General features: G+C 38.1%; 1 long non-coding RNA gene across 5 annotated transcripts; it reads left to right on the top strand.

Annotated features, from left to right (window-relative positions):
* The first annotated feature begins 1,559 nt into the window (after positions 1 to 1,559).
* Positions 1,560 to 10,578, top strand: LOC136269174 (uncharacterized). Of its 5 annotated transcripts, none has more exons than XR_010707244.1 (5): positions 1,560 to 1,736; positions 1,856 to 1,972; positions 5,912 to 6,178; positions 9,015 to 9,146; positions 10,369 to 10,578. It is a non-coding gene; the product is annotated as an uncharacterized lncRNA (long non-coding RNA). The 5 variants fall into 5 exon arrangements; XR_010707243.1 differs by having other exon boundaries at positions 5,912 to 6,182; XR_010707240.1 differs by lacking the exon at positions 5,912 to 6,178.
* Positions 10,579 to 12,550: the final 1,972 nt, after the last annotated feature.

Raw genomic sequence — 12,550 nt, 5'->3', positions numbered from 1 at the left:
TACCTCTTGCCATACAAAAACCCAGTTTTGAAACACCTGCAGTGTAATTGACCAATAAGGTAATGTATGAATCTTTAGAGTGAAAGCATGTAAGCAGGATAGTGAAACAGTTGTGCCAGGTCAGATGCAGTTCCTCGGTGTAAACTATGGATCTGCATGGTTCCAGTATTATCATTTTTCAGATGCACAGTAGTATTTGTTCAATCATGCAAGCTGCCTATTACTACAGCAGTATTGAGGTAAGTCTGAACAAACAGTTTTTCATGTCAGTGTACACCTATGTGCTTAAAACAAAGATGTAGATATTCTGGATACTGGTGAAAGAAGCTTTTACCTACTCTAATACAACACACTGGACCAACACACAGATGGACAAATATGTAGGCAATTAGTCTGCCCTGTCCCAAAAGTGCTATAAGAATCCCTATTATGTGAGGTAATTCAGTGCCAGTGCTGAAAAATTGATCATAAGAGTTTGTAGATGAAGACTTGCATGGAACAGATAGAGCAAAAAGGTGCATCAAAAAGGTCCCAAAAGTGAAAAAAAAAGTTATGACCTAGGCGGGGATTGAACCCTGGCTGGTTATAATAACTTGGGGTTAAGGGAGGTGCACAAATCGCCACAGTTGTTTATCAGTGGTTTTGACAGGAATGTAGCTCAACTTTTCAGTGATCCTTCCCTACACCAGTGCCTTCATCGCCCTATAAAGAGCGAACAAAAGCACGTATTGATTTGCTACAACAACACTCGAGTTGCCAGATGATGGGCGTTTAATTTCGCTGAAGTCCCGCCTCGATACGTGCTTTGCATGCCAAGATATGATGAGCTAAAAGCCGTGTTTTAAAAAGGTGTTGACAAAAAGGTACTAAGTAGAAAGAAAAAAATCTGTCAACACGTGGATTTGAACCCACGACCTCTTGCACGCTAGTCAGGCGTTCTACCACTTGAACAGTATGTGCTGTGGTTTTCAAAGGAATGTTGCTCAAGTTTTCTCTACACCTTGGCCTTCTACGCGCTGTAGAGACCGAACGGAAGCACGCGTGAACTCGTGATAACAATCTTAGAGTAGGCGGATGATGAGCGCTTCATTATCAGCACAGACTATGTCGATTCGCGCCAAGTCTGGTGAGTAAGCAGCGTGACCGTCAGACAGACAGACAGACAGACATTTTCAGCTTTATATAGATAGATAGATAGATAGATATGTAGCTATAGCAAGTGTCACAGTGATACAGACATACAGCTGTTGAACAATTCAGTCTCTTTTGGCATTTAGACAGCAACCATGCATGCAGAATTTATATAGGGTTACGAAAGAAGCTGGCCTACCGCAAGACCATACTATGTCCTCATGTAATAACAATCAATTAGTGGGCGTGGCTCCACGTAAGCCTGCAGACAGCAAAGGACATGGATTCGTGCATAGCTACATACAGACTACAATACTACTGGGCATGGACCAAGTGGCATGGACATATGCCTACAGACACTAATCCCGGTAATTGGGCGTGGCTCGCTAGACTGACGCGTTAGTACACTAATTCCTTTCGCACGTGATCTAATATGTAAAAACCGGACAAATGTGACCAGGTTTCAACACTGTTCGCGACTGATGCATGTCATTTTGAAAGCGAGAAATAGTTGAACGTTCTCGTGTACCGGCAGTCACTAACCGTCGTTCACAGTTAGGGTCTCGATCAGAGTCTCGATCACCTCGTTTTCTGAGTTCATGCAGGTATGATTGCATCATGCATTCGTTATCACCTTACTTGTACATTATTGCATCATATTGTACCGCCTTCACCGTGAGTTGAAATCAGGCGAGACTTGAAAATCTGGTTATTCTCCCGCTAGGCCGATAAGAAGACTGCATCTCAGATTATCATCGTGTATCGAACCGGCGGACTCGACTGAGATCAGTCATTCGCGGGGTAGCTAAGTTGCTGTGACTGCGGTCGGTGTTCGAACTAGGTGAGTTGATGTCCGGCATGCAAGTAACTACTGAGCTAATTAACCGACCCATATCAGACTCTATCAAATTATTTATCAGTCTGGGCCGCCATTTCCGGGAAACGAAGCATATAAATTTCCTGTCTCACACGGCTCAACGAAACTGTTCAGTGCCACTAAGATTTTCAATGTTCCTCCTCCACTATGACAGTTGATATAGCATGATCCTAGCTCTCGTCCTAGCTGACTATGCATGTGACACATCTCTTACAACTAATATTACAAGTTTGTTGTATGTAGCTTATATTATAAGTTTGTTGTATAGTGTAACTAATATTATAAGTTTGTTGTATGTATATGTATATAAGGCCATTCCAAAAAATTCCTTGTTTCCCATTTCATTGACCTCAAAAATACATGTGGTGTGGGTGGTTCATTATTCATTATAGATACTAATTTTCGAAATTTCATAACTAACAGCGGGTAGAATACAGTAGAAATAGTTAGATTAAGAACCTGAACAGTGAAAAGCTAACTAAATAGGCTTTCTGAATGCTAAACTAGTTACTGCTATGCAATCACAGTATAAATAATGAATAAATGTTCAGTTGACAGCAATAATGAATGACCATGCGGGAAGAGAATCTGCATGCGGGCGGGAAATGGAAAACAATGAATTTTCTTGGAGTGGCCTAAATTGCTCACAGCTCCCTGGGATAATATCAGCTTAAGCTGCCTATCCCAGTAACAAAACAATCAACTGAGTTGTTTCAATCATCACTGCATGAGTAGTGCTAGGATCACTGATGCTAGAGAGATGCAAAGGGTCGTTCCAATCAGCCACTGTACTAGTTTGTGACTGGTCAAAACACAAGGCTGATTTTGCACGATGATCCTGTTTTCCCAGCTTGGTCAAAGCTGTGCAAGTAAGTAGTGCACAAAAGGTAAGGAACCAGGTCATTGGACAATTATTTTCGGTAAAAGTCAACTGAATTGAAAATCAATCTTGACTGGCTTTGACCACAGTGAACAATTGTAGTACCACACCTGATACCCTCTTGAAATGTGTCATGTAGCTAGTGCTAGGATCAGATGAATCTGTACAGAACATAAGAAAACAGTTAGATAGCTACATAGGTGTTAACTAGGTGAAAAATTTTGCCTTACCATAATAGCTAGGTGAGAATTTTTACCTTACCATAATAGCTTTTGGTCAAAATTTTTACCTCACCAGTGAAAATTATACTTTGTTATCATGTTTAAGTGACAATTAATCTTAGTTTTATTTACTGTACTTTGGGTGAAAAGATCAAAGTAAAAAGTGTACTTTTATTTCCATATTGTACACCTAGCTGCACACTTCTAAGCTGGCAGTGTGCTGTATTTGTTTCAACTATGCTGTGTTTGCCCAAGTGTGCTGTATTTTCCCTTTGATCCCAATACAGTACTGTTGAAACAATAAACAAGTTGACCAAAGCATGACCAATGCCAGACACATTATCACATTCCTTTCACCAAACCACTGCAATGTTATGAAGCCATTCAACAATTATGATGTATCATAAACACATAGAACAATGTCATGACCTAAACACAAGTGAGCAAATTACCTTGAAAGCCACTCTTAGCGAATGCAGTTAGCGAAGGAACAGAGCAGATGGCATTATCAACACTACAAAGTGACTTCTGTCCACATTGTACAGCCAGGTGGAACATGCTAAGTTAATTCGCTTCCAGTTGCCTTCGTGGTATCATTCCCAGCACCACACCATGGCTTTTATAAATGCACTCTCACCCGCTAAACACAATATCAAGCCTCTCTATAACAAAGTCATAGACTTACTCATGGGCATTAAGCCAGGCCTCAACCAAGGAACAAGCAGTTGGCCACTTACTGTCGCTCTTGGCAGCTCAAATCAATTAAAGATACATAGCTAGCTAGCTTTGTCATGCTGAATCACTGCAATACACACGGTCTCGAACTTACGCGGATAGGCACTTATCTCCTGATGCTTGGTGTCACCCCCACTCTTCGCAGCCACAATAAACCAGTTAAAGCACCGCCATTGCTCGTGCAATATGGAAAAAATAGCACGAGGGTGTGGGCGAGAGACTAATACAGCACGAGGCGAAGCCAAGTGCTGTATTAGGTTCGAGACCAAGTCCAAGTGCTATTTTTTCCATATTGCGTGAGCAATGGCAGTGCTTTAACTAGTATATGTACCATGAAACCACCTAACTTCAAAGCCAAATTCCAGGGTACATATCTTATAAACCCTGGCTGGCCATGGTACATTTAAGTTAAACCATGGCTGGCTATGGTACATTTAAAATAAACCATGGCTGGCCATGATACATTTAAATGTACCATGGCCTTAATATATCTGATGAGGTAACGTTGTTTGTTTTTATAAGAATCCTAGCAGTATTCGATTGTGGGAGTTTATTATTACTCACGTGATGAAAACCATGAACACGATTTTGCATTCTACAGCACTCATACGAAGGCGATTCGACACCCTTACCACCCTATGAGTTGACAAACGGAAGTTTAAGGTGAGAACTAGTGTCATGGTTAATTTACAATCGCGTATCTGCGTGTTTGATTACGTACCACGCCCACTTTTCGTATATCACGAGGTAACCACTCTACAGTGAAGCTTACCCCTCTGGATGTTTAGAAAACATTGTAAACAGTGGTTAAACGATGTAGCAACTTTGAAACACTTGTTAAATCGCAAAATTGAGTGTTTCCGTGATATTCATAGGATTTTCCCGTTTATGTTAACACGTAACTGTAACGTTACTTGCTGCTGACCCATAATCGAATTTTACAAGAGTCTCTATATAATAAATCCAGTGGGTTGCCTCGTATTGGCTTGGGTGATTAGTCGCCCACCACATGGTACATATCAGTTGTATCACGTGCCCTCGTGATTTGCCTGATATGTACACCCACGCTCTCGGGCCTAACTGCCCTCAAGCTTGGGTGTACATATCAGGCAAATCACTCGGGTACATGATACAACTATTACATAATGCTACCAAGAGTTCATAATACAAAAAAAGGAGTATCTTATGAACTCTTGATGCTACTAGGCAATTACATTAGTATGTTGTTATTGTATGCCATCAGCTAACTGGTTACTAATTTCAGCTAACTGGTTACTAATTTCTGTAATGAGATAACTAACAGTTAAGGTTTAGGGGAGAGTAGTTTAAAGCACGTTAACATTAATTTCGCATAGTCCTCGAATTCAATTTTATTGCTTCTCTGTTATCTATCATAACAAAGGAGAATAGACAGCCAATGTTTCAGCTTTTTATAATGAATAGTCTCAGAGTTATGGCGCTAGACAGTTGGAACAGCAATAAATTTGATTTGCACAGGAACGATAATAAAGTACAGGCACTTATTTAATTGATTATAACTTACCAATAACTGTAAGTTACGAAGGTGAGACTTGTTCACAATGATTCATCCAGGTATAGTGCTTCTCCCTATGGACAAAGAAGAAAAGTCATTCAACAAAGAACTGAATAATGGAAGTAAACTTTACTTCTACCGTGCATGCTGTAAATAAGCACTCCACATCTTATGTGCCTTTTGCTGTATGAATGCAAAAACACTGCAATGATTTCCTTACTATCTACGAACAAGCAAATTTGATTATGTATAGGATTTCAGTATTTATTTGAGCTTTGTTTCAGTGCATACTGAAAGTACATATTCAAACTGATGTTCGTAATTTTTTATGTAGCATGCATATTTTACCCAGTTCAAAATATAATTTTGCGAAAACAGCTGGTTATGATCACTGACAATTATGCAAATCTGAAATGGGACTAACTTGAAAATGTCTAAAATGTGTGGATAATGTAATAAGCTGTTGTAATTGTTTAAAGAATGTGTGACCCACTGAGTGGAAACCCGACTTGTTTGCATAATTCTTTTTTTAGTTGAATCTATTGAAATTCATACATCGGGTTAAATGCATTCTACAATAATAATTTCATCACTTCAGTAAATAGTGAAGAAGACACGAATTAAATCATCCAAGATATTACTGGATTCACCTCTTCATGGAAAGTAAATTATAGTAAACCCCAAGGATATTGTTGTTATCAAACCTTGGCAAAGTTGATAACTAGATATCCTACAAGTGCAGGTGGGATTTAACTAGCTTCTATCCCACACTTTGAAGTAGTCAAGTTCATCAAGAATGTGTTAGTAAGCATGTTGTGTATGGCTTAATTGTTTTTGCTGAATATTTAGTTTTTGTAATGGTATGGCTTCAGTTTTGCTGAACATGTAGTTTTATAGTGTGTATGGCTTCAATTTGCTTTAATTGCAATTTAATGTGTAATTTTCATATATGTATACTGGAGTTTAACTACCATGCACTGGGGTTTAAATACCATATACTCCCAGTTGTCTACTTTGATGTATGGCTTCAGTGGGATGGAAGAATAATTATCTCTGTTTCATTTCTGTGCGGCTTAGCAAACAGAAGTTGTGTGCTTGTTTACATTGTGGTAAAGTATAACTTTATCATCGCTGTTTCTAAGCTTCAAGCATAGGCCAAAAACTATACCTTGCCCAGTTCATGGTTTAAAAATTGATTAAGCCTCAACTCTGGCCTGCTGCACCAGGGGTGGAGAAATGAGGAAAGGGGAGGGGGGCAGTGCCCCCTCACTTTTTCCAATACCCAATTTCCAAAGTATAGCAACCACTGTAGTCATTAGCCAACCTACTTTGCCTTGATTTGCTGGGATTTGTGCTAAAGGTTATGCAAGAATGGAATACCGCATGAATCAGTGTTGGGAGTGCACGATATCGATATACTCCATTAGAGCAGTCACCTAACTATTCTAATAGAACATTCAGCGGAATCATATAAGTTGGCATTCAGTATGTCTTCATTAACACATTATCTATACGTAATCAAGAGCATGAGTCTATCTGAAATGCCTTCATTTACTGATGTATCTAATTGTACAGTATCTTAATGATAGACATTGCCGTAATAGTATAGCGGCACAACCAAAAAATTGTGCACTTTTTCATAAAGCCATGAAACTTTCCACACAAATAGTAGTCCTGAATACATGTATTTTCAGATATAGTGCCATCGCTGATTTGACCTTTGGTGACCTTTACTGCCATTTTTGTACAGAAAATTGACCATTTTTGTCTTTAACTCCCTGGGGTAGTAATTAACTTGTTAAAACATGGTACCAAACAAAAGATCTTGTTGATCGAAACAACTGGGTTTTTATTAGGTGATTTTATTCTTAAGTTATAAGTATTTTTATTAGCTGCAAAATTTGATAAATTTATGCATAATTATCTGCCCACAGGTAATTCACACCTCAAGGGCAGGTAAATTTACCAAATTTTGCTGCTAGTAAAAATGGTCATAACTTTGTAATGAAATCACCCATTGACTTCAAATAAAAACCAAGTTGTTTCGATCAGTAAGCTCTTTATTTTGGTACCATGTTTTAACAAGTTAATTATTGCCTCAGGGAGTTAAAGACAAAAATGATCAATTTTCTGTACAAAAATGGCCGTAAAAGTCACCAAAGGTCAACTCAGCAATGGCACTATATCTAAAATTACATGTCATGAGGAGTACTATTTATGTGGAAAGTTTCATGGTTATATGAAAAAGTGCACTATACTGCCAGTTTTGGGGCTACGCCGCTATACTATAACATTATAGCAGTATCCTATTCGAGTACATATGTACCATTGAAAACTCATGCTCTTAAAACATTAAAGTACACTAAGGTACAGTTAATGATTTGTAACTTACAGCCACCCCACATGACTTGCCCCTCCCCCAACACTTTTGAATACTGTTCTCTGCCCCTGTGCTGCACTCCTGACTTATAATCAATTAAACGAGTGCCTGTAATTTATTTTCCACATTGAAACTGTGTAGATTGATCTTTTTGCTCTTCTTGCTGTCTATCGTAAAAGTACTCACCAAATTAGTTAAAATGAATTTTGTAACAAGTCTGGTTTTCGCTCAGTGGGTCACATATCTAGAATACTGCGTGCTTTTTATCTGCATGCAAAATAAGTACATTTGCTAAAGAAAGTACATCGTGCACCTTATTGCACAATCCAACAATCCCCAGCGACTGTGTGCATGAATTTGAGTATCATGTAAAATTCTAAACAAAGTAATATTTCAAGTACTAGCTGGATACAATAATGCAATATAAATGTTATACCTTAATAGTCTTTCACCCTGGCCAGGTTCATGCATATGTTGATGTACTACTAAGAAACTTGTTTACATTGCAGACAGATGGCTGCATCATAACTGTACATGCGTGTTAGTTAAGTTATGAAGTTACACCAGATGGCCATTGTATACTGTTGCTGTTGCTTTTAAATCCCTCGTGAGACCTGCATGTGAATATGGTAATGTTGATATTATGGGTGCTTCTGTCACTCACTTATCTAAACACAAAAAATGGCAGAGAAACTGAGTGAATGCACATTTCCCTCACTACATTCTTGCCGTGAGGCCAGTGCTGTTGGTCAATTACTTGATTTCCGAGGTCGAGGTCTGTTTTGTCTGACTTTTTCCACTGCCCCAATGACACATTCTTATTGCTTAAGACATTTAAATGATGATCCTTTATTGCTATCCTCATTAATTCCTTTGAATTTATTTAGAGAAGCTTCTTGGTGTCATCACTAACATATACGCATCTACTCCATTAGGCATCAGACTGAAAAGTGCTGAAGAGGGATGGTCTGCTGTTATGAAACTGTAGAGGCAGAGACATCTTTGTGTTATTATGTGTGTTGTGTGCTCTGTAAATGTCATTGTATAAAAAATGATGCCATTGCATAACTAGCTAATACTATTTTGTACAAAAATCTGTGTCCATAGAACATTAGTTGTTTGCTGGACGAGAGAACAGTGTTATTTATCTTGTTAACAGTGTTCCTCTAAGATAATGTGCTTTATTGTTCCCTTGATAATTCTTCTGTGATAACTCAGAAGGTGGTCATCATTCCTGTTGTTGTTTGTGTTTGCAGATACACAATTAATAATGCTTATTGAAGATCCTAAGCCACTAACACCGATCCAATGGTTATGGTTGAAGTGGTTGAGTTACTCTTTGAATAACATTCTCCATTTCATGGAGCCAATTGAAATTGTCATATATCGTATCCTTTGATTATTGTTTGCATATTGCGTACATAAGTTATGTTTGTAGGTGAACATGTATTAACAGTGCCTACATGGTATGTAGGACTTAGCACACACCTCTATTTAATTAAACCAGGTCAGTGGGTCATCCTCATGGCTTGCTTGGGTATACACTTTCATGTAGCAGGGGGAGTTTCTTAGGTTTCCAGAAACTGGCCATGGATTTGCAAAGGCACAAGACATTCAGATTGAGATACTCTAATAGAGCAGTCTATCACTCTAATAAAGCAGTCACAGTATTTAGAGAAGTAGTGTAGCGAGCTATGTAGGATTTTCTCAGTGATATTAATATAATTTAGTGGAGGGCAGTCTTCTTAGCAAATCATTGCCTTTTATTTATTTATTTATTTTCAGTCTTCACCAAAAGTTTAGCTATGCTCCTGAACAGAAACCAATCACAAAAATTCTTGAAGCCACCTATGTGTAGAGTACTAATTCAACCCCCACCTGCACTATATGGACTCTAGAATTAAGTGTTCCTTGACCTAGTGTTCTCTGAGTGACAATGTAGTGTGGCATGACTGCTGAGGGGTGTTGGTTTTTAGTTTACCTACATCTATGTACATATTGTACATGCATTTAACTACTATCAACTGTATTGTATATTGTTTAATCATTTCACATGAACAGTGGACAGATCAATTTGAAAAGCTCTTTATTGAGAAATATTTACTTCAAGCCCCTGAACTATGATTTCAGTGCATGGTGCACATTTTTTAGCGAGAGCAAGCAAAATTTATTATGGATGTGGAATTGACTGATGCCAATTAACTTATGATTCTGAGGGGCTTTTTGCCTACCGACTATAAGGACATTATTTTAGTGTATTGTATCAATCAATTCCATAATGATGATGATATATGATTATCGTACATGGATTTCTATTATGACTTGGTATACTTGGAATTGATTGATATTAAGCTTTCCAACTCAGGTGCCCACTTTAGAAACTTAATGGACATCTGCAGGTTACTAAGATAAAATATCCACTTTAATAGTAGTCACAATGTGTGAGAAATATTCAATATCTTGAAGCCGCAACTATATAATGAATGACACCAAACATCACATTCTTAAATATATACCTGCATGTGGTGTTTTCCTATAAAAATTTTAATATTGCTTTTTGTATTTGTACATAAACAAAAGATGAATTAGTATTCTTAACTCTTCCTGAAGATTTGATCCTGTTTTCCATTGTCGGATTATTTGGACTCACCATATTCATGTTTCTCCCATCCTACATCTCAAGACTGTACTCAAATGTTTTGTATTTTCTCACTTGAAGATGAACACACCCACCACATTTGGTATTATATGTATCAGAAACTGATAATCAACTGCACATCTGTGTACTAAGTTTGATGGCATAAATGCAAACAAATATAATTATTTTGTTCACTGAAAAAATAAATAAATGGTAACAGGTAACTTGTATGAACAAAGGTACACCTCAGTGATCTTAACTCCAGTTAGCCGACTAACTCCAGTTAGCTGAACTCCAAAAATGATTGTCCTAGCTATTAGAGTAGTGAGTGTTCTATCAGAGTAGGCAACAAATTTCATTTTATACAAGACATTGTTTCAAAGTGATTTTACACACAACTTCGCAGTTATGGACTTTTCAGCTAACTGAACATCAGGTGGTTTCCAGGGTTTCGGTTCGGATAACTGAGGCTCTACAGTAGTATTAGCTATTGGTGTGAATTAATGAAGTGTACATGTGGTATTGCAGGAGCATCACTGCCACCAGCTGCGTGTTGCAGAGTAGATTTGCTACCTTACTAACAGTGAGACAGAAGAGCAGAATACTGTAAGCCATCGAACTTTCCTCCTTACCTCCATGAAACACACCACTGCCAGGTTGTGCCACACTTTTATATATAACAGACAAATTTAAGCTGAGTATGCAAAAGCACAAAGTGTCCACAAATTAATAGAAATGACCAGGTCATCATGAATCCATAGCCTGGATATAATGTAAATTTAACCACACATGTTGGCAGTGAGAAGCACTTTAATGATTACTGAGCACTCGACTGAGCAGCAATGACATAATAAATTATGCACTTAGGCCATCAATTGTAGATTCCTTGTTTCCTGTATTTTTAGAGCCGCTTGCAAATTTATTATTAAATTTGATAGTCACATGATCTAATTACTTTTGTTCATAAGTACTGGTGTGAGCACATGGTGAAAGCAAGAGTAATAAAAATAGGGAGGGAGAGTGTCTAACTAGGACACCTTCAGCCAAAATCACTGAACATCCACACATTGGTAGAGCAAAGCTTTACCTTATTCAACACCTATCAGCAGCACTCAACACCTATCGGCAAATCTCTACAGCTCTATCATCAGTAAAAGTGTTAATTTGTTCAAAGATCAGTGTCTATTCAATAATATGCAGTGATTTTGTACAGGCTGTATTGGCAGTTAGACACTCTCCCTCCTTATTCTTATTATGTACTCTTGGTGAAAGGTAGTGGGTTTCTGATGTTGTTTAGTGCCAAAAAGCATGGATAACTACGTAGTTTGAATCCATTCCAACCTCGGGCCTGATTACAAACAGTGGATCTCTTCAAGTAGCAATTGGTTGTTTGCTTTTTGTTTTAACAAGATACATTAATGTACAGGAGTCCTACTCATCTGACAATCTGTTATTAACATGTGTGGAACATAATTATTATGGAAAATTCGTACTGTTAAAGCTAAATTGGTGTTATGACCACAAGCATGATACACCCAGCCAGCAAACTCTATAAAAGCCTTTTGCTGCATGCTCAGAGTAAATAAGGGGTCTTCAAATCTATAAGATTTGAATCTTGATGAATCCCAGTGAACTCAAATCTTACATCTCTGCTAAATCTGAGAGAAAAGGCAATTAGGAGATAATGGGCTCCCTTTAATATCCCCTTGATATTAAATAATGATTTTAACAATATAACAACCACCCACCCGCATGGTATTTTTTGCCCAACTAGGATGGGAAACAAGCAATTTACAATTGTTGTGGCCTTACTTAGCTGCATAAGCCAACTATCATGTAGCTATGTATGCAGCTGCCATGTGTTGGTGACAGTCACTTGGTGAAAGCATCATTCTGAGTGCACAGATTTTTTTGCATGCTAGCCATGAATAGCGGATTCAGGAGAGTCTATACCTTGTGATCTACACATGAGTAAACCGGAAGAGGAGGGTGGAGCCTGAGACCAGCTCAGAGGGTAGACTGTTTATTTCTCTGGGTTTGTTGTAAACCTGATTTGGCTCTATCCGAGTCTGCTCTATCTTCATGTGTTCTCCATGGAAGTGCATGAGGTAATCAAGTATGGCATGTGACAGTTTCAGTGATCATGTGATGGAG

This window comes from Dysidea avara, chromosome 10 (assembly GCF_963678975.1).
Source record: "Dysidea avara chromosome 10, odDysAvar1.4, whole genome shotgun sequence".
NCBI classification, from domain to species: domain Eukaryota; kingdom Metazoa; phylum Porifera; class Demospongiae; order Dictyoceratida; family Dysideidae; genus Dysidea; species Dysidea avara.
The sequence above is the reverse complement of the archived record's forward strand: the minus strand, read 5'-3'. Positions and strand labels throughout refer to the sequence as shown.